The 22,650-nt window shown below is 38.9% G+C and overlaps 1 non-coding gene across 1 annotated transcript; it reads right to left on the reverse strand.

The window, feature by feature from the left end:
* Positions 1-2,579: 2,579 nt before the first annotated feature.
* Positions 2,580-2,686, reverse strand: LOC131241923 (small nucleolar RNA R71). Its single transcript, XR_009169483.1, has one exon. It is a non-coding gene; the product is annotated as a small nucleolar RNA R71 (small nucleolar RNA).
* Between the last annotated feature and the right edge of the window lie 19,964 nt (positions 2,687-22,650).

Genomic DNA, 22,650 nt, shown 5'->3' on the forward strand with positions numbered 1-22,650 from the left:
AGTTGCCGTTTCTGGCGCAGTGTAACGGACGGAAAGTCCGTTTTTACGGACCGCTGTGGGCCCCACCAGTAGCACTTACGTCTGATCCAAGCCGTTCATCGTGTAGCAGGGTTCAAGAGCTACAAAACCATGTTTACAGTTTGTGCCCATACGTGCACACGTGTGAGATACAGAGGCCACAAGTAGACTGTCCTGTGACGTTCAAAATTGATTTTATTGTAATTTCTTCTATGGGTCGCGTCAATGGATGTTCAAAACCATCCATATCTGACCGAAATTTCGTCGTGCATCCAATGGACGGGGTGGATTTCCCTGAAAACGCTTATGTGGGGCCCACCGAGTATCACAGCGCCGAACGTGCGAAGGCTTACGCACGTCCGCGAAAAGCCGACTTCCGGGCGGTTGTGGCCCACCATCTTTGATCAGATGGAAGATCTGATCCGTCCATCATATAGACCAGCCAAAAATGTCCCAAGAGACATTGATTTTACGGAAAAAATGCAAAGAATAAGGGACTTATGCAGGTACAGAAGTTTGCTGCGAAAAGGACTTTCGCTGCGCATACGACAGCTTTCCAAACCCGATTTTCTCCATTCCAGCCACTCTAGCAGCTATAAGAAAGGATGAAAAACGTAGACAAGAAGGGAGGAGAGCCAGGGAACAGATCCAGAGAAGAGAAAGAGAAGAAAAGAGAAGAGAAAGAGAAGAAAAGAGAAGAAAAGAGAAGAAAGTTTAGAAGGATGTTTTTATTTCATCATTGTTATTTTTCTTACTTTTTAACTGATCACATGGATAGCTAAATTCCTTAGCTAAGGCTGAGATGAAGCCTCCAACTTGAATGATCCTTGTTTGTTGATTTAATCCTAATTTAATTGATTTGTTTCTTTCTCTAGTATGCTTAATTGAAAGTTTTGTGCTTCTCCATATTCTAAGAGCTTAACCAAAGTCTAGTTATGGATGTTGTTTGGAACATTATCTAGGTGCTTGTGTCTGACCATGAACAGGTTCCTATAGAGGAAGAAACAGGAATCTACGTCTCTCCATGCCTGACCATGGATGGAAAGATGTGATCCATATGCTTTAATGAATTATACATTCTGTGTGCCCGACCAAGGACATAGAGTGCGCTTTATTTATTTTTGATATCAATCTGAATTAGGGAGAATCAACAGGTAAAACAAGGTTTATGATAATTAGAGGTGGATTCGAAAGTCCTAGTCTTCTATTTGATTGAATTTTTCTTATTGCTCTTGGTTATTTTTTCATTGATTTTTGTTTAGTTTACTCAATTACTATCTCAAATATTTGTTGGATTAGTTAAGAAGAGTCTTTAATTTTGAATTGTGACAACCAGTCCTCGTGGGAACGATCTCGTAATACGTACCATATTTACATCTGATTCGTATACTTGCGAGTTTAAAATCATTTAAATCAAGTTGGTTTAAATAAAACATCAAGTTTTTGGCGCCGTTGTCGGGGACTGTTTTGGTCCAATTGGATTTAAGATTCTCTCTTATCATAATTCATAGTCTTAGGTTTTTTTTTTACTAACTTTAGGTTAAATTTTTATTTTTAGAGACTAACCTATTTCCTGTTTTGTAGGGACTAGACATAAACTACTAATTTGGTAATCTCTTTCCAAATTTTTTTTCTAATTTCTATTTTTAGAACTAGGGTTTTATTTTTTTTAGAAATTTTCTATTTCTAGGCTTTTTTTTTTTTTTATAGAAATTTCCTATTTTCTAATTTTAGATTTTGATTCTTCTTTCAAGTAACTTTCTATTTTCTAGTTTTAGAAAATTTTCCATTTTTTAGAAACTAACTGTTGCTTAGGATTTTTCTAGCATTATTTTAGGAAATTTAATTTATTATTATTTTTTTTTATGTTTACAGGAAAGATGGAAAGAAGCTGCTAAATAAGATTGTCTTCAAAAGGAGGAGCTCCCAAATCTTCAAACATCCATAATCTCCTTTTCCGGGTTCTTCCTTCCAATTCTCGTTTACATAGCTTTCTCTTGTTTTTAGGAATTCATAATTTTTATTTTTATTTCTCTTAGGTTGCATCTTAGTTTAGTTTTCTTTCTTACATTGCAATAATATAGTTTATGCTAGGACGTAGATCTTTGAACATAAAACTAGCACCTTTTGATCCTGAAATAGAAAGAACCTTTCGTAGAAGATTTAGAAACATCCTATTTGAAATGGCGGAAGAGAATGGAACTAAAGCTCTTAGAGATTATTCAGCTCCTGTCCAATTCAATGCGCCTTCATGTATAGTGTTGCCTGCCACCACGGCAGCACACTTTGAACTTAAACCTGGGGTCATACAATTGTTGCCCTCCTTTTATGGTTCAGATAAGGAGGATCCATATCATCATGTGAAAGAATTCTTAGACATTTGCTTCACCTTTAAGTTCCAAAAGTTTTCAGACGATTCGATCCGTTTGCGCATTTTTCCTTTTTCTCTAAAGGATAAGGCGAAAGCATGGTTGAATTCTCTAGGAGTTGGGTCTATCACTACATGGGACCAACTGTCTAAGAAGTTCTTAAATAAGTTCTTCCCGGTTCACAAAACTAATGCTCTCCGTAGAGAAATTACGAATTTCACACAAAAAGAGGGTGAGTACTTTCATGAATGTTGGGAAAGATGGAAGGATTTACTTCTTAAATGTCCACACCATGGTTTTGAAAAGTGGCAACAGGTTCAATACTTCTATGATGGTCTGACACCCCAAAACTGTCGCATGGTTGATGCCACCAATGGAGGGTCATTCATGACCAAAAGTGATGTCGAAGCTTGGAATTTCTTTGAAACCTTGTGTGAAAACTCCCAGCAATGGGACTATTCAAATAGAGGTGAAAGAAGTCCTCAACCACTTAAGAAAGGGGGTATATATGAGGTAGGAGTCACGCCAGATCTTTATGCCAAAATTGATAGCCTGACAAAGAAAGTGGATGCTTTAATGTTAAACAATGGACCTTCACAAACAACTCAAGTCGAGTTATGTGCCATATGTTCTAGTCTCGCCCATCCTACGCAATCTTGTCCATCTAGTTCAGCATTTCCAGAATTTCTCTCTGAACAAGTACATGCTATGAACACCTTAAGGAGAACTGAGAATGATCCTTACTCAAACACCTACAATCCAGGGTGGGCTAGGCATCCAAATTTTTCTTGGGCAAAAGGACCACAACAAGGAGGACCATCTGGAAATCCTCTTATGCAACCTTACTCCCAAGTTGGTAGTCAACAACCTCAGCAGTTCTCACAGTATCAACAAGTGCCTCCACAATCTAGGAAACCATCTTTTGAGGATACACTCAATCTTTTTATGCAGAGTTCACTTCAATTTCAAAAAGACACCCAACATACTTTACTAGCTAACCAGCAGAGTTTACATGCAAATGCGCAATCCATTGCTAAGCTAGAAGTACAGCTGGGTCAACTTGCTGTCACATTGAGTGAGAGAGAGAAGGGCAAGTTCCCTAGTCAACCTGTGGTAAATCCAAAAGGACAGTATGAGATTGACTCTAATTCAAACCAAGAACAATATCATGAGCAAGCCAAATCAATCATTACCCTTAGGTCCGGTAAACAGATCGAGAACAAAGTAGAGATGTCTAGGGAAGAATCAAAGTCTAATACGGAAGATCAAAATGAAATGGAAAGACATACTAGTGCATCCAGAGTCCAACAACACTCTGACTCTCCAGGAACCACTCATGTGCCGTCTTGTGTGCCTAAAACACCTTTTCCTCAACGTCTGGCACCGGTTAAGAAAGGAAACAACTTTAATGAGATATTGGACATGTTTAAGCAAGTGCAAATCAACATCCCGTTGCTTGATGCTATCAAGCAAGTTCCTGCTTACGCTAAGTTTCTTAAAGATTTATGCACTCAAAAGCGTAAGATGAATGTTCATAAGAAGGTCTTCCTTGCAGAGCAACTCAGCTCCATGATTCAACACAACACCCCTCCTAAATTTAGGGATCCAGGAGCTCCTACCATTTCTTGTATCATAGGAGAGCATAAGGTTCAGAAAGCGTTACTTGATTTAGGGGCTAGTATTAATTTGTTACCATATTCGGTCTATGAGCAGCTAGGACTTGGTGAGCTGAAACCAACTAAAATAACACTCCAACTAGCTGATAGATCTATCAAGGTGCCCCGTGGTGTTGTTGAGGATGTGCTAATCCAGGTTGACAAGTTTTATTTTCCAGTGAATTTCATCGTTCTAGATACTCAGCCTGTCTAGAATCCTACAAGTCAAATCCCGGTTATCTTAGGACGTCCATTCTTGGCCACATCCAATGCAATCATAAATTGCAGGAACGGAGTCATGAAGCTATCTTTTGGTAACGTGAAGATTAAACTCAATGTTTTCAATGCTGGACAACAAATGTCAGACTCGGATGATATATTTGAAGTGAACATGATTGAGAGTCTAGTGCATGACTCTTTCCTTGAATCTTTCGATGACGCTCTTGAGACTTGTTTAGCACATTTTGGCAGAGATTTTGACATAGAAAGTTCCATCCAAGAAGTCAATGCATTGCTTGACTCTAATCCAGAAATGAATACAACAAAATGGAAGGCGAGAGTGGAACCTCTTCCACCATCTGAGTCTAAATTGGTCCCGTCTATTGAGAAACCACCTAAAGTCGACCTTAAACAATTACCTGAAACTCTCAAGTATGCATTTTTAGGACCTTTTGAAACCCTACCTGTCATCATAGCTGCTAACCTTGATAAAGAACAGGAGGGTAAGCTGCTTAATGTTCTTAGAGAACATAAGGCAGCTATTGGGTGGACAATAGCGGACATAAAGGAAATAAGCCCCACGGTGTGTATGCATCGTATTCATCTTGAAGAAAACGCAAAAACATCGCGAGAAATGCAAAGGAGGCTTAACCCTAACATGAAAGAGGTCGTTCGAGCTGAGGTGCTAAAATTATTAGATGTTGGTATCATTTACCCCATTTCTGATAGCACATGGGTCAGTCTAGTTCAAGTTGTTCCTAAAAAGTCTGGGATTACGGTGAAAAAGAATGAGGATAATGAGTTAGTGCCGACTCACATGACTACGGGTTGGCGAGTTTGTATTGATTACCGTAAACTGAACCTGGTCACAAGAAAGGATCACTTTCCTCTTCTTTTCATAGACCAGATGCTTGAGAGATTGGCAGGGCACAACTATTATTGTTTCCTGGATGGTTATTCCGGGTATAATCAGATTCCGATTGCTCCCGAGGATCAAGAGAAAACCACATTTACATGTCCTTTTGGCACATATGCCTATCGGCGTATGCCATTTGGGTTGTGTAATGCGCCTGCGACCTTCCAACGATGCATGATGAGTATTTTTTCAGATATGGTTGAGCGTTTCCTTGAGATTTTCATGGATGATTTTTCAAATTTTGACTCTTCATTTGATGAATGTTTATACCACTATCTCTTGTCTTGGAAAGATGTGAAAAAATGAACCTGGTATTGAATTGGGAAAAGTGTCATTTTATAGTTCAAAAAGGGATTGTACTTGGGCATGTTATTTCAAGTAAAGGCATTGAAGTTGATAAAGCCAAGATTGATTTAATTTCTAGTCTTCCTACACCCAGAACGGTTAAGGAGATTAGATCATTCTTAGGGCATGCGGGATTCTACAGGAGATTCATTAAGGATTTTAGCAAAATTTCTCGACCCTTATGCAATTTACTAGCTAAAGATGTTGCTTTTGTCCTTAATGATGAGTGTCGGCAAGCTTTTGATAAGTTGAAGCATTTACTGACTTCTGCTCCAATCATCCAACCACCTAATTGGAGTTTACCTTTTGAGCTTATGTGTGATGCTTCGGATTATGCTGTTGGAGCCGTCCTACGACAGAGATTGAACAAAATGCCTCATGTCATTTATTATGCTAGTAGGACTCTAAATGATGCACAGCTCAACTACTCAACCACTGAAAAAGAATTGTTGGCAGTGGTATTTGCTCTAGACAAATTCAGGTCGTATCTCATAGGGTCAAAGGTTATAGTGTTCTCAGATCATGCAGCATTGAAATATCTTCTCTCTAAAAAAGACGCTAAACCTCGATTGATTCGGTGGATTCTCTTGCTACAAGAATTCGATATTGAAATTCGGGATAAAAAGGGTTCCGAAAATGTGGTAGCCGACCATTTGTCTAGACTTGTCTTAGAGTCCACAGTGGATCCTTTGCCAATGAATGAGTCTTTCTCTGATGAACAACTTCTAACTATTTCTCAATTACCTTGGTACGCGGACATTGTAAACTATCTTGTTACAGGTTAACTTCCTTCTCATTGGACTAAACAAGATAAATCTAAATTTCTTGCTGAGGTTAAACATTTCTTTTGGGATGACCCATACTTATTCAAAATTTGTCCTGATCAAATTATTAGGAGATGTGTGCCTGAGAGTGAGTTTCATAGTATAATCTCCTTTTGTCATGATCATGCCTGTTGTGGTCATTTTGGTTCAAAGAAAACAGCTGTAAAAGTCTTACAAAGTGGATTTTATTGGCCTACACTGTTTCGCGACACCCATGCCTTCTGCTCAACATGTGATAGATGCCAACGTACGGGTAATATTTTCCACAGGAACATGATGCCACTTACTAATATTCTCATTGTTGAAATATTTGATGTTTGGGGTATTAACTTCATGGGCCCATTTCCCCCGTCATTCGGTTATGTGTATATCCTTGTGGCCGTCGACTATGTCTCTAAGTGGATTGAAGCAGTGCCATGTAAAACGAATGATCACAAAGTTGTGGTCCGTTTCTTAAAAGAGAATATCTTTTCTCGTTTTGGCACTCTTCGAGCAATTATAAGTGATGGGGGTACTCATTTTTGCAACAAACCGTTTGAATCTTTAATGAAGAAATATTCCATCACTCATAAAGTTGCGACGCCATATCATCTACAAACAAGTGGTCAAGTTGAGGTGTCAAATCGGGAGATTAAACAAATTTTAGAGAAAACAGTTCGCCCTGATCGTAAGGATTGGTCGCAACGGTTGAATGATGCTCTTTGGGCATATCGTACGGCTTTCAAAACTCCGATTGGAATGTCTCCGTACAGGCTTGTATTTGGGAAAGCCTGTCACTTACCTGTGGAATTAGAACATCATGCTTGTTGGGCCATCAAAACTTTTAATTTTGATTTGCACAAGGCTGGATCACACCGTAAACTTCAACTCAATGAGTTAGAAGAAATTCGAAATGAGGCATATGAGAATGCAAAAATTTATAAAGAGCAGACAAAAATCTTCCATGACAAATCAATTCTTCGGAAGACATTTGAACCGAACCAGAAAGTATTATTGTACAATTCCAGGCTACGCCTCTTTCCTGGAAAACTACGTTCGCGATGGTATGGTCCTTATCGAGTGGTACAAGTATTTCCTCATGGAGCAGTTGAGATTCAAAATCTAACAGATGGGAATATCTTCAAAGTAAATGGTCAACGGCTGAAACCATATTTAGATGATTTGGTGAACAAAGATGTTGAGAAAATTTATTTGGCGGACCCAGGTTATCAAGATTGATTAGTTCATGGTCCTCTCTTGTCTAGCTGAAGACGTTAAACTTAGCGCTCCTGGGAGGCAACCCATCTTTTCATTTCATTTTATTTTCCTAGTTAGTTAGTTCAATGTTTGTGGGTTGCATTACTGCAAACCCTCACGAGACTACAACTCGTCCACTAGGGGTAACCTAGGGGTTTAAAGGCTTGTTGCATACGCTAAATGCAATCGAGAGCACCTGCGAAAGTGGTACAGATAGGATTTTCTTTTTGCATTTTTATCATTTTGTTTTTGTTGATTTCTCTCTTATGCTGACTCGCTCTTACATGGATATTTTTTTGGAAAGCCTCTAGATTCTTTCATTCCTGTACTATTTGTCTATCGCTCCTCTTTTATTTTCGTTGTCCCATATGCATTGCATGCTTATTTCTTTTACATTGAGGACAATGTAGATTTTAGGTTGGGGGTGAGAGATTAGGTTACCTCATCAGTATTTTCTTGGTCTTGAGCACAAATTGTGAAAATTTTTAAAATTTTCTGGAATTTCTTGTGCATTTGAAGTGATTTTGAAGGATAAGTGTGATTTTAACATTGTAAGGTACAGAATGTCGGTAATTTATATCTCTTGGATTCAGCCATCTATTAGATTTCACAGTTAAGTTTGAATTGTTAACCCATGATTAGAACTTTTAAACATTGATTGAGTCATGATCTCACATATCACATCTCGGTTGCACATTAAGATTCCGTTTCAACATTGAATGATTAACTTGGTAATCACTAAGCATGAAAGGAATCAGCCTGAAATTTTTAGCTTCGGTCTATAACTAAGAATTGAGAGAAAGTGTACGTCATATAATCTTCACCATAGGTTTGCTCCTTATAGGTGTAGATTCGATACCCTATGGTTGTCATTTGAAAAAGTTAGGCGACAAGTTTTCACCATAGGTTTGCTCCCTATAGGTGAGGACTTGATTCCCCTCCTTGGCGTTACTATTCATAAAGAAAAGCAAAGGCTAGTAGAATGAAAAGTTAATCTGTAAGGCAAGTGTTGGTTTCAGTTGTCATGCATTCTGTTGTTAATTACTAATGATATCATGAAATTGACAATTGGATCTCTTAATGATAGTAAGCCGAGATTACACTATACACTCTTGGAACTCAATGTTTAGAATATTCTAATTAATGGATTAATATTTTGAAATTGATTATGAAGTTTACCGTGAGCATGATTCTAGAAAGAAAAATTCTGTGCACCGCTCATGAATCTTAGAATTCTCGCGCCTCGACGATCTGTTCACAAGTCACTCGGGTTCACAGGAATTGTCAAGTATTTCTGAAATTATTTTTCGCATGTTTTGCTCAGGACTAGCAAAATGTTGGTTGGGGGTTGTGATAAGGGTCGAATATTACATATCAGACCCCAATTAGTACCTGAGTTTACGTATATAATAATGTTTAATGGAGTATTTTAATTATATTTTTGTTGCAGGATGAAATCAGGAGCAGGAGCGTTGATGGAAAAAGACTACTACAAGCATAGATTTGACACTCCGAAGTCACCAGAGTAAGGGACGCACTCCAGAGAATTAAGACTGAAGAATTCACATGCCAGGGATTCGAGGAAGTCAAGCCGTTCACGTTAAAAAGGCCCGAAAATGGTCCAAAATGCAAGATCACATGGTTCCCGCCATTCAATTGGCTCGAAACTCCATATATGGCCTGGAGGCCATAAATAAACCGTACATATTAAATTTCAACCATTGGATATCTCGAGAAGTGGGCCAACGGACAGATCAACCCATTAATCTTCAATTTTAGGCCCACCTACAATCTGGATATACTTCAAAATTAACCCAGACGGTTTAAATAAGGTGAGAAACAGGATGGATGGATTGGATTCACTAAAGAATCACAGTGGGCCCCATATGTATAACGTGTGTACATAGTGCACATGTGCACTGCCCGTGCACCGAACGACCTAAGTCGGTCAGCGCTGCTGACCCGACTTCCTTTTTAAAAAAAAACGACAGTTGCCGTTTCTGGCGCAGTGTAACGGACGGAAAGTCCGTTTTTATGGACCGCTGTGGGCCCCATCGGTAGCACTTACGTCTGATCCAAGCCGTTCATCGTGTAGAAGGGTTCAAGAGCTACAAAACCATGTTTACAGTTTGTGCCCATACATGCACACGTGTGAGATACAGAGGCCACAAATGGACTGTCCCGTGACGTTCAAAATTGATTTTATTGTAATTTCTTCTATGGGTCGCGTCAATGGATGTTCAAAACCATCCATATCTGACCAAAATTTCATCGTGCATCCAATGGACACCGAGCATCACAGCGCCGGACGTGCGAAGGCTTACGCACGTTCGCGAAAAGCCGACTTCCGGGCGGTTGTGGCCCACCATCTTTGATCAGATGGAAGATCTGATCCATCCATCATATAGACCAGCCAAAAATGTCCCAAGAGACGTTGATTTTACGGAAAAAATGCAAAGAATAAGAGACTTGTGCAGGTACAGAAGTTTGCTGCGAAAAGGGCTTTCGCTGCGCATACGACAGCTTTCTAAACCCGATTTTCTCCATTCCAGCCACTCCAGCAGCTATAAGAAAGGATGAAAAACATAGACAAGAAGGGAGGAGAGCCATGGAACAGATCCAGAGAAGAGAAAGAGAAGAAAAGAGAAGAAAAGAGAAGAAAAGAGAAGAAAGAGTTTAGAAGGATGTTTTTATTTCATCATTGTTATTTTTCTTACTTTTTAACTGATCACATGGATAGCTAAATTCCTTAGCTAGGGCTGAGATGAAGCCTCCAACTTGAATGATCCTTGTTTGTTGATTTAATCCTAATTTAATTGATTTGTTTCTTTCTCTAGTATGCTTAATTGAAAGTTTTGTGCTTTTCCATTCTAAGAGCTTAACCAAAGTCTAGTTATGGATGTTGTTTGGAACATTATCTAGGTGCTTGTGTCTGACCATGAACAGGTTCCTATAGAGGAAGAAACAGGAATCTACGTCTCTCCATGCCTGACCATGGATGGAAAGATGTGATCCATATGCTTTAAGGAATTATACATTCTGTGTGCCCGACCAAGGACATAGAGTGCACTTTATTTATTTTTGATATCAATCTGAATTAGGGAGAATCAACAGGTAAAACAAGGTTTATGATAATTAGAGGTGGATTCGAAAGTCCTAGTCTTCTCTTTGATTGGATTTTCCTTATTGTTCTTGGTTAACTTTTCATTGATTTTTGTTTAGTTTACTCAATTACTATCTCAAATATTTGTTGGATTAGTTAAGAAGAGTCTTTAATTTTGAATTGTGACGACCAGTCCTCGTGGGAACGATCTCGTAATACGTACCATATTTATATCTGATTCGTATACTTGCGAGTTTAAAATCATTTAAATCAAGTTGGTTTAAATAAAACATCACCGAGCTAAGCCTCTCCTTTAGGCATTTAGTTTACTTGCCTCAGTTGGACTTGTTGCCTCGGATTCCCGGGCGGTGTCAGTAGAGTTGGTCCATTCCATAGCCGAGTCTCTGGACTTGCTCTATTTTTTCCCCCAACACTCATCATCCCTGGCTGAAATATATAGTGTTGTTTCTATGTCACCTTTGAATGGACGGGAGGATCTCAGTCTGTGAGATTTTTGTCGAGTGGCCCATCTGTAGTGGAGACTTTTAGATTGTCGGTCTGGATTATCAAGTGGTGGAGTTGAAGGGACGACCCTTGGTATTTGATCCTCCACCCAAGGTAGTTTAGTAAAGTCCCGTTTTTTAAACTTGGACAATGTCTCATGTTTCCATGATCCAGACCATTGATTCAACGCCTCACCACGGATGAACCATGTTAGGTAGTGTTGGCTCTATGGGGTCCACCTTGATTAATGTGTTTTATATCCACGCTGTGCATCCTTTTCTTTCTAACTTATTTTAGTACATGACGACGAAAATGAAGTAGATCTGAAGCCCAAGCTGACCACACCACGATGACACCCACTATTGAAACCATCTTAGGGTCCACCGTAATGTTTATTTCCATCCAATGGTAATGACCCTGTGAACCGTTTGGATGGCACATAAGCAATGAACGTTGAGATGGATGGACTCTGGTAAGGTTTCAACAGTAGGCATTTCCCTCTGTCACTGTTTCATTTGGTGTGGCGCATTTGAGTTTTGGATCAACCTCATTTTTATCTCATGCCCTAATATGATATTGGATAAATGGATGGACTGGACAACCTTTTTACAAACATCATGGTGGGCCCTATCTAGGTTTTGACTGCAAAAACTTGATGCGGAAAGATGCCAATATGCATGCACTCTACTCCCATTGTACACGGGTTGCCTGCAGGAAGCCTCTCATAGAGAAGAAGCTAGGTGGGGCTCATTGTGATGTTTATGAGAAATCCATCCAATTCATCTATTTTGCCAAATCATTTTAGGATTGCTATCACCGATTCAATCAAATTGGACCACTTGTGTGACTGATGGCCTAGATTATGTTTCTATGTGTGTAAAGTGCATGGGCGTGCAAGGGTCTACTCAACTCAAAGTTTGAGTGAACCGCTGGTGTCCCTACACTTTGAGTTGAACATATTGGAGATTGGGATCAAATATCCAGGGTTATCTCAAATAATTATATTTAGGCTTCCATTGAAATGATTTGTGAAAAGGTAAGTGTTTGCCCTTCCAAATGAGTTCTTTTTGACTTATGATAATAGATGTGAGTCTACATACTTAAAGACTTACTCTTTCACCAACACCTTAAGTTTAAAACACTTTTCAAAAGGAATAAGGATACACATACAAATTAAAATAGGCAAATTGTTGTCGATTTCATTAATATTTGAAAATGATACTCATTACAATCGACAAGTACTGTAAGACAACAAAATGAATAAATCAAAGGGAACAAAGAAATACCTGATGCATCTCCCAAAATAAATGATCGAGGTGGGTGTGATTACCTAAATTAGAGCTTAGATCATGGTCGTACAACGTAGGGTTGAAGAAAGATTACTTCTACTCTTAAGGTATTGTAGAAGGAGCCACTAGACAGTAGCTATGTAAAACTAAGCTAGGCTATGCTAAGAAAGATAAATTGATGTGTTTGGTGTAGAGTCTCGAGCTCCTATTTGATTGCTCATTTTATAGATTTTTTAGGCGGTAAAACCCTTGCTATGGTTTACTTATTTCTTCTGGATCCTTCATGCTCATGTCGTGGTTCTAGATATGAGAATCCCTTTGATTGCTTCGAAACTAGCGACTTGGATTGGAAAAAATGACTCTAGTTAGATCTGGACTCCCAAGCTTCTCAGATCTTCTCGTAACTGATCTGTCGTGTAGGTGTCCGTGGTCCGCTAAAGACCATGCTTAAGTATGTTAAGATTCCTTTAATCAAGACGGCCAGGTTAAGGTTTAGATCCTGTTCAATTCTTACTACTTAACATCTCTAGTTATGGTCCGCTACATGTATTAGGTTAGAGGCCGTCAAAGTTTCTCTGGATCTGAGCCACTAGATTAGGTCTTGGGATCCCCATGAGCTAATCGACGTGTAAAAGTGACCATAACCAATCTCCTGGTAACCCCCCTCATTCACTTCGAGGTGTTGGATGATCCGGATTAAACCTTTCACTGCACTTAACCATCCTATACGTGATGGTCTCATAGAATAGAAGGATTTGCCACCCGATACAATTGTGGCATTGGTCCATATATGATCTAGTTATCTTATTCTCTTAATTCTGATTAATGTACCGAATAGGGAACCTGTCTGGGCTGATGTGTCTCTCTCTCCAGATCTGGGTCCAAGTCATGACTCGTTTGCTTGGACATCAGTTTAATATTTGGAGTTTCGGAATCTTCACGAATGCTACATCCGCACTCCTTAATGTCTCTAGCGAGATCTCCCATTTTAAAGGAATTATGAGAGACGACCTCACCAAGAATATTATAATCAAATTTATGATAGATCCAATTTCTCAATAGATCTTTTATAGACATAATGGGCCTGTTGCCTCATTAATGGGCACAATAGATGTGGGTACATGACATGCATTGATTTGTCATCTTAAATATAGATACCTTCGCATTTATAACAAAATACTTATTGCCAAAGGAAACATAAATGATGATAGAATGTTTCACGTGTCATGTGACATCGACGTGTGCCCAAAAATGATGCCTTTGATTGCCCGTACTAGGGCACCAAAAATGAGTGTAAACAAGGACATGGTCCAAAAATGAAGTAGATCCACAACTCGAATAGGCCGAAAAACAGGAAAAAGTAGGTAGCTAAATTCCCAGGGTTGAAACCACCTGTAATCCACCTTGTGTTTACATGTAACCCGTACCATTCATAAGGTCATTCCTACATGTATAAACTGAAAATGTATATATATTAGCCTGATTCAAAACTACTGTGGCTTCGCAAATGTTTCAATGGGTGCGTTCAATTCTCACATTTTCATTTCAGCTCATTCAGTATTAGATCAGTCTCATTTTTAGACTCATGTCCTATCATGATATAGGAAAACGGTCGGAAGGGGTGAATTTTTCACAAACATCATGGTGGGCCCTACCTAGCTTAGAGTCCTTTGGCTGACCATCCCACTCACGGATTGCATACTGCCTGGACGGTGCTCCGTGGCCCCAGCATGATGTATGTATTTTATCCACGCCGTCCATCCATTTTGGATCATCAGGGAATGAACGCCATGGGAAGTTTTTAACTGTGAGCGTCCAGTCAACACTGTTTTCCTGTGGTGTGGTACACCTGATATTTGGATCTGCCTCATTTTTGGAATGAGCTGAAAAAGGATGGATGGCGTGGATGAAATACATCATGGTGGGGTCCACAGAGCACCATCCAGGACGTATCAATTTCGGCAATTTCCAATCATCAATATATATATATATATATATATATATATATATATATATATATATATATATATATATATATATATATATATATATATATAGCGGAACGCTCACCTGCGATCGCCATTTAAAAATGGTGATGACTCTCCAAACGTACATATAACACAGTTCTATGGCAATCCAGACCGTTCAAATAGCAGAAGAAACTGTCCATGGTTCATAACCCAAAAATTACTGTAACAAAAAAAATATAATAACCATCTTATTTTTCTGTTCCAATCGGGATCAATCACTATATTAGTCTTAACTACCATTTGATCACCACCATTGGACGGCTACGATTGCTCTACCACTGGGATATTAGAGATATGATCCATCCACAATGTTGCCCCACAATATGAATGGCCTAGATAGTCATTCCACGAGATGAGCCACAACCATTTTCAAACTGGTAGTAGACTATCATAGGAGTCCAGCCCCATTTTTACATCATGGTTCTGATTGGAGTTGCATGGGTCCTGTTCTAGTGGTTGCATCCAACGGGAAGGCCCAATGGGTTTCCGGCCCAGTAATAGTAATGGGCCTGATTTTGAGACCAGTTTAGAATGGGCTTGCCTTGGGCTTGGATATTCCAGGTTTATTTATTGAGGCTCAACCCGACCCTGGTAATAAGCCGAACCCAGTCCCTGTGAATAGGCCCTTTTTAATTTCAATGGATTGGATTGGGCCCGAAATCAAAGCTCCGGTTGCTATATGGAATGTGCCGATGCCTAACTTCAGCTTCAATTAAAAATCAAATTGGGCTTGGGCAATACCCGGATCTGGCCCATTGGAAGCCGGAACCGGCCATGTGGGTGGTACCCTGACCATGGGCCCACCTCGATGTATACGTTGTATATCCAATCAGGCCGTCCACCTGTTTTTTCAACTCATTTTATGGTAAGAGCCCAAAAATGAAGCAAGTACAAATCTCAGGTGGACCACATCACAGGAAACAGTGGTGATTGATTGCCCACAATTAAAAACTTCCTAGGGCTTACTGTAATGATTATTTTCTATCCAAGCTGTTGATAAGGTCACGCAGACCTGGATGAAGGGAAAACACAAATATCAGTTTTATCCATGGGCTGGCCCACAAAAAGTTTTTAATAGTCATTCACCACTGTTTTCTGTGGTGTGGTCCACTTGAGATTTGTATCTGCTTCATTTTTGGGCTCATGCTATACAACGAGTTGGAAAAACGGATGGATGGTGTAGATATACAACGCATACATAGAGGTGAGCCCATGTCCAATTCCTCATTTTGACAGCATTCGTGTCGGGTCAGATTAGGTTGATTGAACTCAGCTCGATTTCAATTGAATTAGTTGCGTTAGGTCAGGGCTGAGCTTGATGAATTTTAAGTTGGGTTGTGTCGGCCACATGGTAATAGGTTGCGAGTCAGTTTTAGTCTGAAATTCTTGGCCCGTTTAGTAAACGGGTCAGACAGAGCCCGACCCAACCTGACCCATTGTCACCCTGAGCTATTCCCAGTTTAACTAGTTTGATGTTTTAAATAGAGTCATGCTCACCTACACACCTTTTTAAGTGAGCACCAATGCATACCTTTGCACACAAAATCCGACAAGCTCACTTGCCATATCACCCCATGAAACCCCCATGGGCTAACTTTCTGCCGATCAGTCCACATGATGCCGCACCACATGAATTCCCCAGGGGCCAACTTTCATCCTGATCCAAAACTACGGTCAGTCATAGCGAAGAGAAGCAAATAAAGGGAAGAAATGGTTTTCTTTCCCTATGGCCCCCCAGAGTTTTGGATCAAGCTGAAAGTTGGGCAGAAATGGTTTTCTTTTACCATGGCCCACTAGAGTTTTGGATCTGGCTGAAAGTTGGGCACCAGAGGTTTTGGACATAGGAGGTTTCATGGAGTGCCCATCACATGAATGGATGTAATTTTGTGCCCATGCCATGTATCAAAGAGTGCTCATGAGTTTTAGTGAGAACCATTTCCCAAGTGAGCATTTCACTTTTGAATATATATATATATATATATATATATATATATATATTCAAACGTCAAATAAAAGTGGTTGTTGTCATGGTGGTCATGGTGATGGCAGTGCCTTATCTCAACCAATTGAGGTTGACATTGTGAATCGTGTTTTGTCATTGTACTCTATCAAGAGCTATAAGTTTAGTTAGACCATAGGTTACATGGTATTTTTTTTTTTTAAAACTACCTCTATTCATATTCTTTTGGGCTTTTCTCTTACCTTTTTAGATTTCTCAACTTAACGTCAACTCACTTTCTAATTGGTACAAATCTTAGTATTTATTGCACATGACTAAATCATTCAAGTTTATTCCCTCTTATTTTATTATTAGTGGTAATACTATGTTTGCAAACGTATGCTCTTTTAGTATAATATATCGTACTTTTATAATTAATATATTTTTATTGATCATTGTAATTTAATATACATAGAATTGATGTGCTTGGTTGGAAGACTTTACTAAGGTCTCCCTATCCCTAAGGAATGAAGTCAAATGAGTTCAATGTGAAGTATATTGTGAGATCTAACTTATTCTGTTTCATAGACTTAGAATATTTTCGTGGACAATGGATAGGTTAGGATAGCTTAATTTGTAAGTCATTATACATGGTGTGACTGTTGTGCTTACGGTGGGCCTTTACCATGGGATATTGTCCTTATACATGTATAAGTGTGTGCATGTGAATACATTAATTGCATTTAGGCAGTCAAGTTGAATTTATTCCTATGCTTTTACATTTATTCTTGGACTTGAGAGGGGGTAGGGTCCTACTGGAGATTTAATATTGATGGCTTTGATTCACAAATATGTGAGCTTTTTAAGTGAATCATGGTAAGTTGGGAGGTCATTTTCTTATAGGAATTAGGGTTTTCAATAAATAATATGTGGTCCTTATGTATTTAGTCTCATATAAAAAAACCATAATAATTGATTAACATGGCTGACTAAACTAGTTTTGTAATTAATTTTGACTAAATAATTTATTTCAAAATCATTATATATATTATTTTATAAATCGACACTTTAAAATGATTAATCATGCCTGTAATATGGGTAGGACAGTGGACTTTAAAGCGGAATGTATGATGTATGTATGATACTATGAGACAAGGTGATCATGTATATCTATATGATGTACACGGGGAAATATCCAAACTAGGTCAAAATTCTTATCTTGTTATGCAAGTGTGTTGTAGGTGATACTTGTACTTTAAGTAACTTATAGGGATTGCTCTAGTAATATTTTTCAATGATAAGGAAGCCTTGATGACAGAGGCTTGTAAGTTTATAAATATAGAATGTCATGTTCCATGAAAATTTACTTGACACATAGTAGAAACATTAGGGTGGCCGATTCGAGAGAAGGAAGAAAGAGAGGCAAGCATTGACCATCTTTTATTCTTCATGAAAAGTATATTGTAAGTTTGTATTAATTTACATATGCATAGAAGTAAATCCGATCTGATATGTTTTGCTTCCGTCGTGTGCAAGTACTTCAATAAATTCTCTTGAATTCATTCATTTTTAATTCTATCATTCCTCCTTTTATCTCTTATCCATCTTAACTTCCTCCTATTAACTTCACAAATCCTATGAACGTGTTGTTCCTTGACTAACCAATAAACTATCCTATAAAATTCAATAAAAGTAAAAATAAAATTCAGAAACCATCATAGATGGAAAGTGTTCTAACATATCCCTCGCTAGATGGTCTTGTTAACCATCCATTTTTGGATAACAAATTGAATGGCTAGGATCATACGATAGGTGGCATTTTTGGAGATGGCCCATATCATGAGTGAGCTCAGGAAATGAAATACCTTGACTATCAAAAGATGAGCTCATACCTTCTGTTCCAGAAGTGGCCCAATGCCAGCATAAAGAATGGGCAATTTAAAGACTCAGCGGTGCCTATTCAACATTCACTAAATTTAAACTATTATTGGATCTGGGTCATGTTTTCGTGATCCTAAGTGTTTATAATATTTAGGACTGATATTAGATGGGGATACCTAAATAAATAAATAAATCTGAAATTAGACTAGCTATGAAACCTAAGAGTCATAGGGTTGGGTTCAAGACATATATAAAATTCATGAAACCAAACTACCCAGCTACGTACACTTAATATAAACCTGATATCTTTGTGCATATGCTTATCTTTGGTAGTTTATTCTGTATAGACTAGGTTGTGTTGCATCATTTGACCTAGCCCATTGACAGGTGAGACTTAAGTTGGATAGGTCCAACCCATGTATGACCCATTGACTTAACCGGGCCACATTTCTAGCCCAACCTGACCCACTACCCATTTAGTGTTGCCTGGATCCATGTTGGAAGCAGATGGGGTCAATAGATCCAAATGCTGGTCCAACTCAGTACCACCACTAATAATGGCCGAAATAGAAATGCAAGCTATAGAAAACAAAATTTGCAAACTTAGTTCTAGGAATTTAATTTTATATACAAAAAGTAGTTGGATAATGTTGTCTATTTTATTTATTTTTCTTATAATGTTGTTTGGATGTTATTGTCGAGAAAAATAATCATATAAAATAATGCAACCTGATTCATTACTAACATAAATCAGTCTTACAACACTATATCTCTTCTCTTCTCTTGACCTTCCATTTCGAAAATGACAACTAAAGGTGGTCCCCACTTTATGGACCATACAAATTTATAATTGTACTTTTGTTATAATTAATGTGGATCGTTTATTTTTGTGGCTATGGATCAAATGGCTAAACTTATCCAATCAAGAGGGATGGGAAACCAAAGGTAGGGCTCACCTTTGATGTAGACTACCTTCCATGTGTACCATCGAACAACCCACCTTTGATGTCAACCGCATGTGGATGGCTTCATTGTTTGAGGCCCACCTTCGATATGGGCCATCCATCATATGGATATTGGTTATCCATCACGAGGGACCTTGGATTTGGATTGTCCATTTGGTGGGGACCATATTCAATGTGGACCATCTATCATGCAGGGCCAAACTTAGATGTGGTCATTTGTGTGGGGCCAAACTTGAAATTTAAATGCCACAATGGGCAGAGATGGTTACCCCCATGGTTATTTATGGGACGTTTGGATTTAAGTTACTTAAGATAAGCTACTTATGCCAGCTTATACCGATTTATACTTGTTAAGCCGAAGTGATTAAGAGCCCACTTGGATACCACCAAATAAATAGCTTTTTCTACGTACAACAGTAGATAAGTAACTTATTTGAGATAAAGTAAGTTTGGTTTATAATTAATTATAAATAACTTTTTATTTAAAGTCACTTAATCACTTTAATTTAAAAAGTAAAAATCAAGATAAGCTACTTGAGGCGTAAGTATCTTACATAACTTACGATCCAAATGCATGTAATTTTAAATAAAAAAGTTACTTATAATTTATAATAAACCAAACTTATCTCAAATATGTTACTTATATACCATTGGCAGTAAAAAATGTAATTTATTTGGTGGTATCCAAATGGGCCCTTAGATTGTGTAGGGGGGTAATAGGATGGGTTTGGACTGGGTCAGGCCAGAATTAGGCTTTGCTGGGCTTGACACTCAAAAGGCCCGAGCTTGGCATGGGCCTATCATTCTTGCCCAAACCTTAGCACAAAACATATGAGTGTGGCCGGGCCAGAAAATTAATCAAATAATGGTCTCCTATGGTGAATTATCCTAATCCATCCCTTGATCAGATGTCATTCACATGCACAAATAAATACACATGGGAAAATGAAAACCGAGGACAAAATGTAACACACACACACACACACACACATATGGGAAAAGGTTCTATACGGTGGAGCTCATGAGAACTCCCCATGAGGTCAAGCTGCGTGGGCCCCACCATGATGTATGTCAAACATCAACACTGTGCATTTGATGGGTCCCCTTTAAATCATGGGATATTCCAAAAATCAGCCGTATATGAAACTCATGTGGGCCATACCATCTAAACTCATGTGAAAACATGCCTAAAACATATAAAAGCACTTGGTGGGCCCCACTTGAAACTTGGATGTGTCTGAAACTTGGTCTGACCCCTCATCCAAGTGGGACACACATAATGGATGGGCTGGATTTGTGAACCACATCTCGGTGGCCCAAAAAATGATTATGAATGTTTTAATGGAGGGTAAACCCTCTCAACTTTTGTATGTAGTGTGGTCCACACAAGTCATGGATTGACTTGATTTATAAGCCCTAGGCCCATTATGGAATGGTGCATCTGACTGATGGGGTAGATGTTCGACATACATCATGGTGAGGCCCACACAGCTGGACCTCTTGGGGAGTTCCATGAGCTCGATCGTATAGAACCTATATATATATATCGAAATGTTACGTTGAGGCCCTACCATAATGTGTGATAGACATCTATACCATTGATCATATGCAAGCTTCCATGGTGAGCCATGACCTAAAAATCAGGACAATCCTTGACTTAGATGGGCCATATTATAGACAACAGTTGAGAGGGGATGTCCTCCCATTGAGACCTTTCCGATTGTATATGGGGCTCAATGAGATATAGTTTATACATCCAGCCCACCCATTGTGTGTGGCATACTTGGACGAGGGGTCACACCAAATTTTGGGCCATTTCAAAACTCACGTGGGCTCCACCAAATGCTTTTAGATGTTTTAGGCATGATTTTCTATGGTTTGAGATGGTATGGCCCACCTAAGTTTCAGATACGGCTGATATTTGGCACATCCCACAACCTAGAGGGGACCTAGCTACCAAATGCTAGGAGTGAATGCCCCTCACATATAATGGTAGGGCCCACATAGCTTGACATCACAAGAAGCTCTCATGAGGTGGACCTCATGGTACCATTTCCCACACACACACACACACACAGAGAGAGAGAGAGAGAGAGAGAGAGAGAGAGAGAGAGAGAGAGAGAGAGAGAGAGAGAGAGAGAGAGAGGAATGCTCAACTGCCCACCAGTTCTCATGAGAACTTGTGAGAACTTTTTCAGAACTCATCACACCTAATGCGGGTCCAAAATTTGAACAGTTCATGTGATGCATTACCTTATGAAACCCCCGGGCCCCACCTTTACCCTCATCCAAAACTTTGGTGTGCAGCGGCAAAAGAGAGACAAATAAAGGGATTGGGCCACAATAACTTAACACTCCTAAGCCCATACCTAGATTTTTCTGCACTGTACATGCTATGCCTGAGCCCAGCTCACGGCAAGGTGATAGATCCAAACCAGTCCAAAGCGTTGCTGCCCCCCAAGGATGGGAAAATGAAGGCCATATTTATTAAAGCACACGCGTCAGGTCACACGTGGTGATACATAAGTTCTTCTTTTTGCCATCTACTGTAGTTGAATTCATGCCGGCCATGTCCTCCTGCAGGACAGATTCCAACGGTTGACATCTTCCTTATCAGAAATTTACTGGCCCTATTCAACTGAACATGAATGCTTCCAAGAGGTGCAGCATGCACTATGTCAGTTCTCCTTAAAAAGGTGCAACATGAACGGTTACCATCACTAGAAAAAAGTAAAGATTCTTCAAAAAGAAATTTTAATTTTATCATTTTTGTTATAAATTTCATGTTTGACATGCACATATGACACTTCACTTTTTTTATTGATATTAAATAATATATATGAGCATTCATATCTATTGAATACTTAGATTTGGAGCTAATTCATTAAGAAATACACTAGCAACCTTGACTCACTCTTGAATTGATAAAACTAGTCTGGTTGACTGGCTAACTCAGTTGACTCTGAGCGACTCAGCCATCTTGATATAAATAACCATCAAGTCTTTCAGTCAACCCAGTTGAGTCTTCGAGTCAAATCAATTTTCTGGCCATTGAGTGTTCTTGATGGATGGTTGAACGCTATAGATTACTCAGCTTGTTCTTTACATGTAGCATAATTGTTCAGCAGTATGAACCGTCCAAATGTCTGATCTTATTGTGGATGGAGCTCAGTCTAAAATTGTACGGAGATTATGATAGTAAAAATCTGATTTTTCTCTACGAATTTTGACCATTCATTATTCTGTGGTGCCTACTGTGATTTGTAGGTTCTATCTACACAATCAATCCTTTTTTAAAAAGATCATTTCAGGGTATGAGCCCAAAAAATAAGATGAATCCAAAACTCAATGAGGATC

This window comes from Magnolia sinica, chromosome 3 (genome assembly GCF_029962835.1).
Source record: "Magnolia sinica isolate HGM2019 chromosome 3, MsV1, whole genome shotgun sequence".
NCBI classification, from domain to species: Eukaryota; Viridiplantae; Streptophyta; class Magnoliopsida; order Magnoliales; family Magnoliaceae; genus Magnolia; species Magnolia sinica.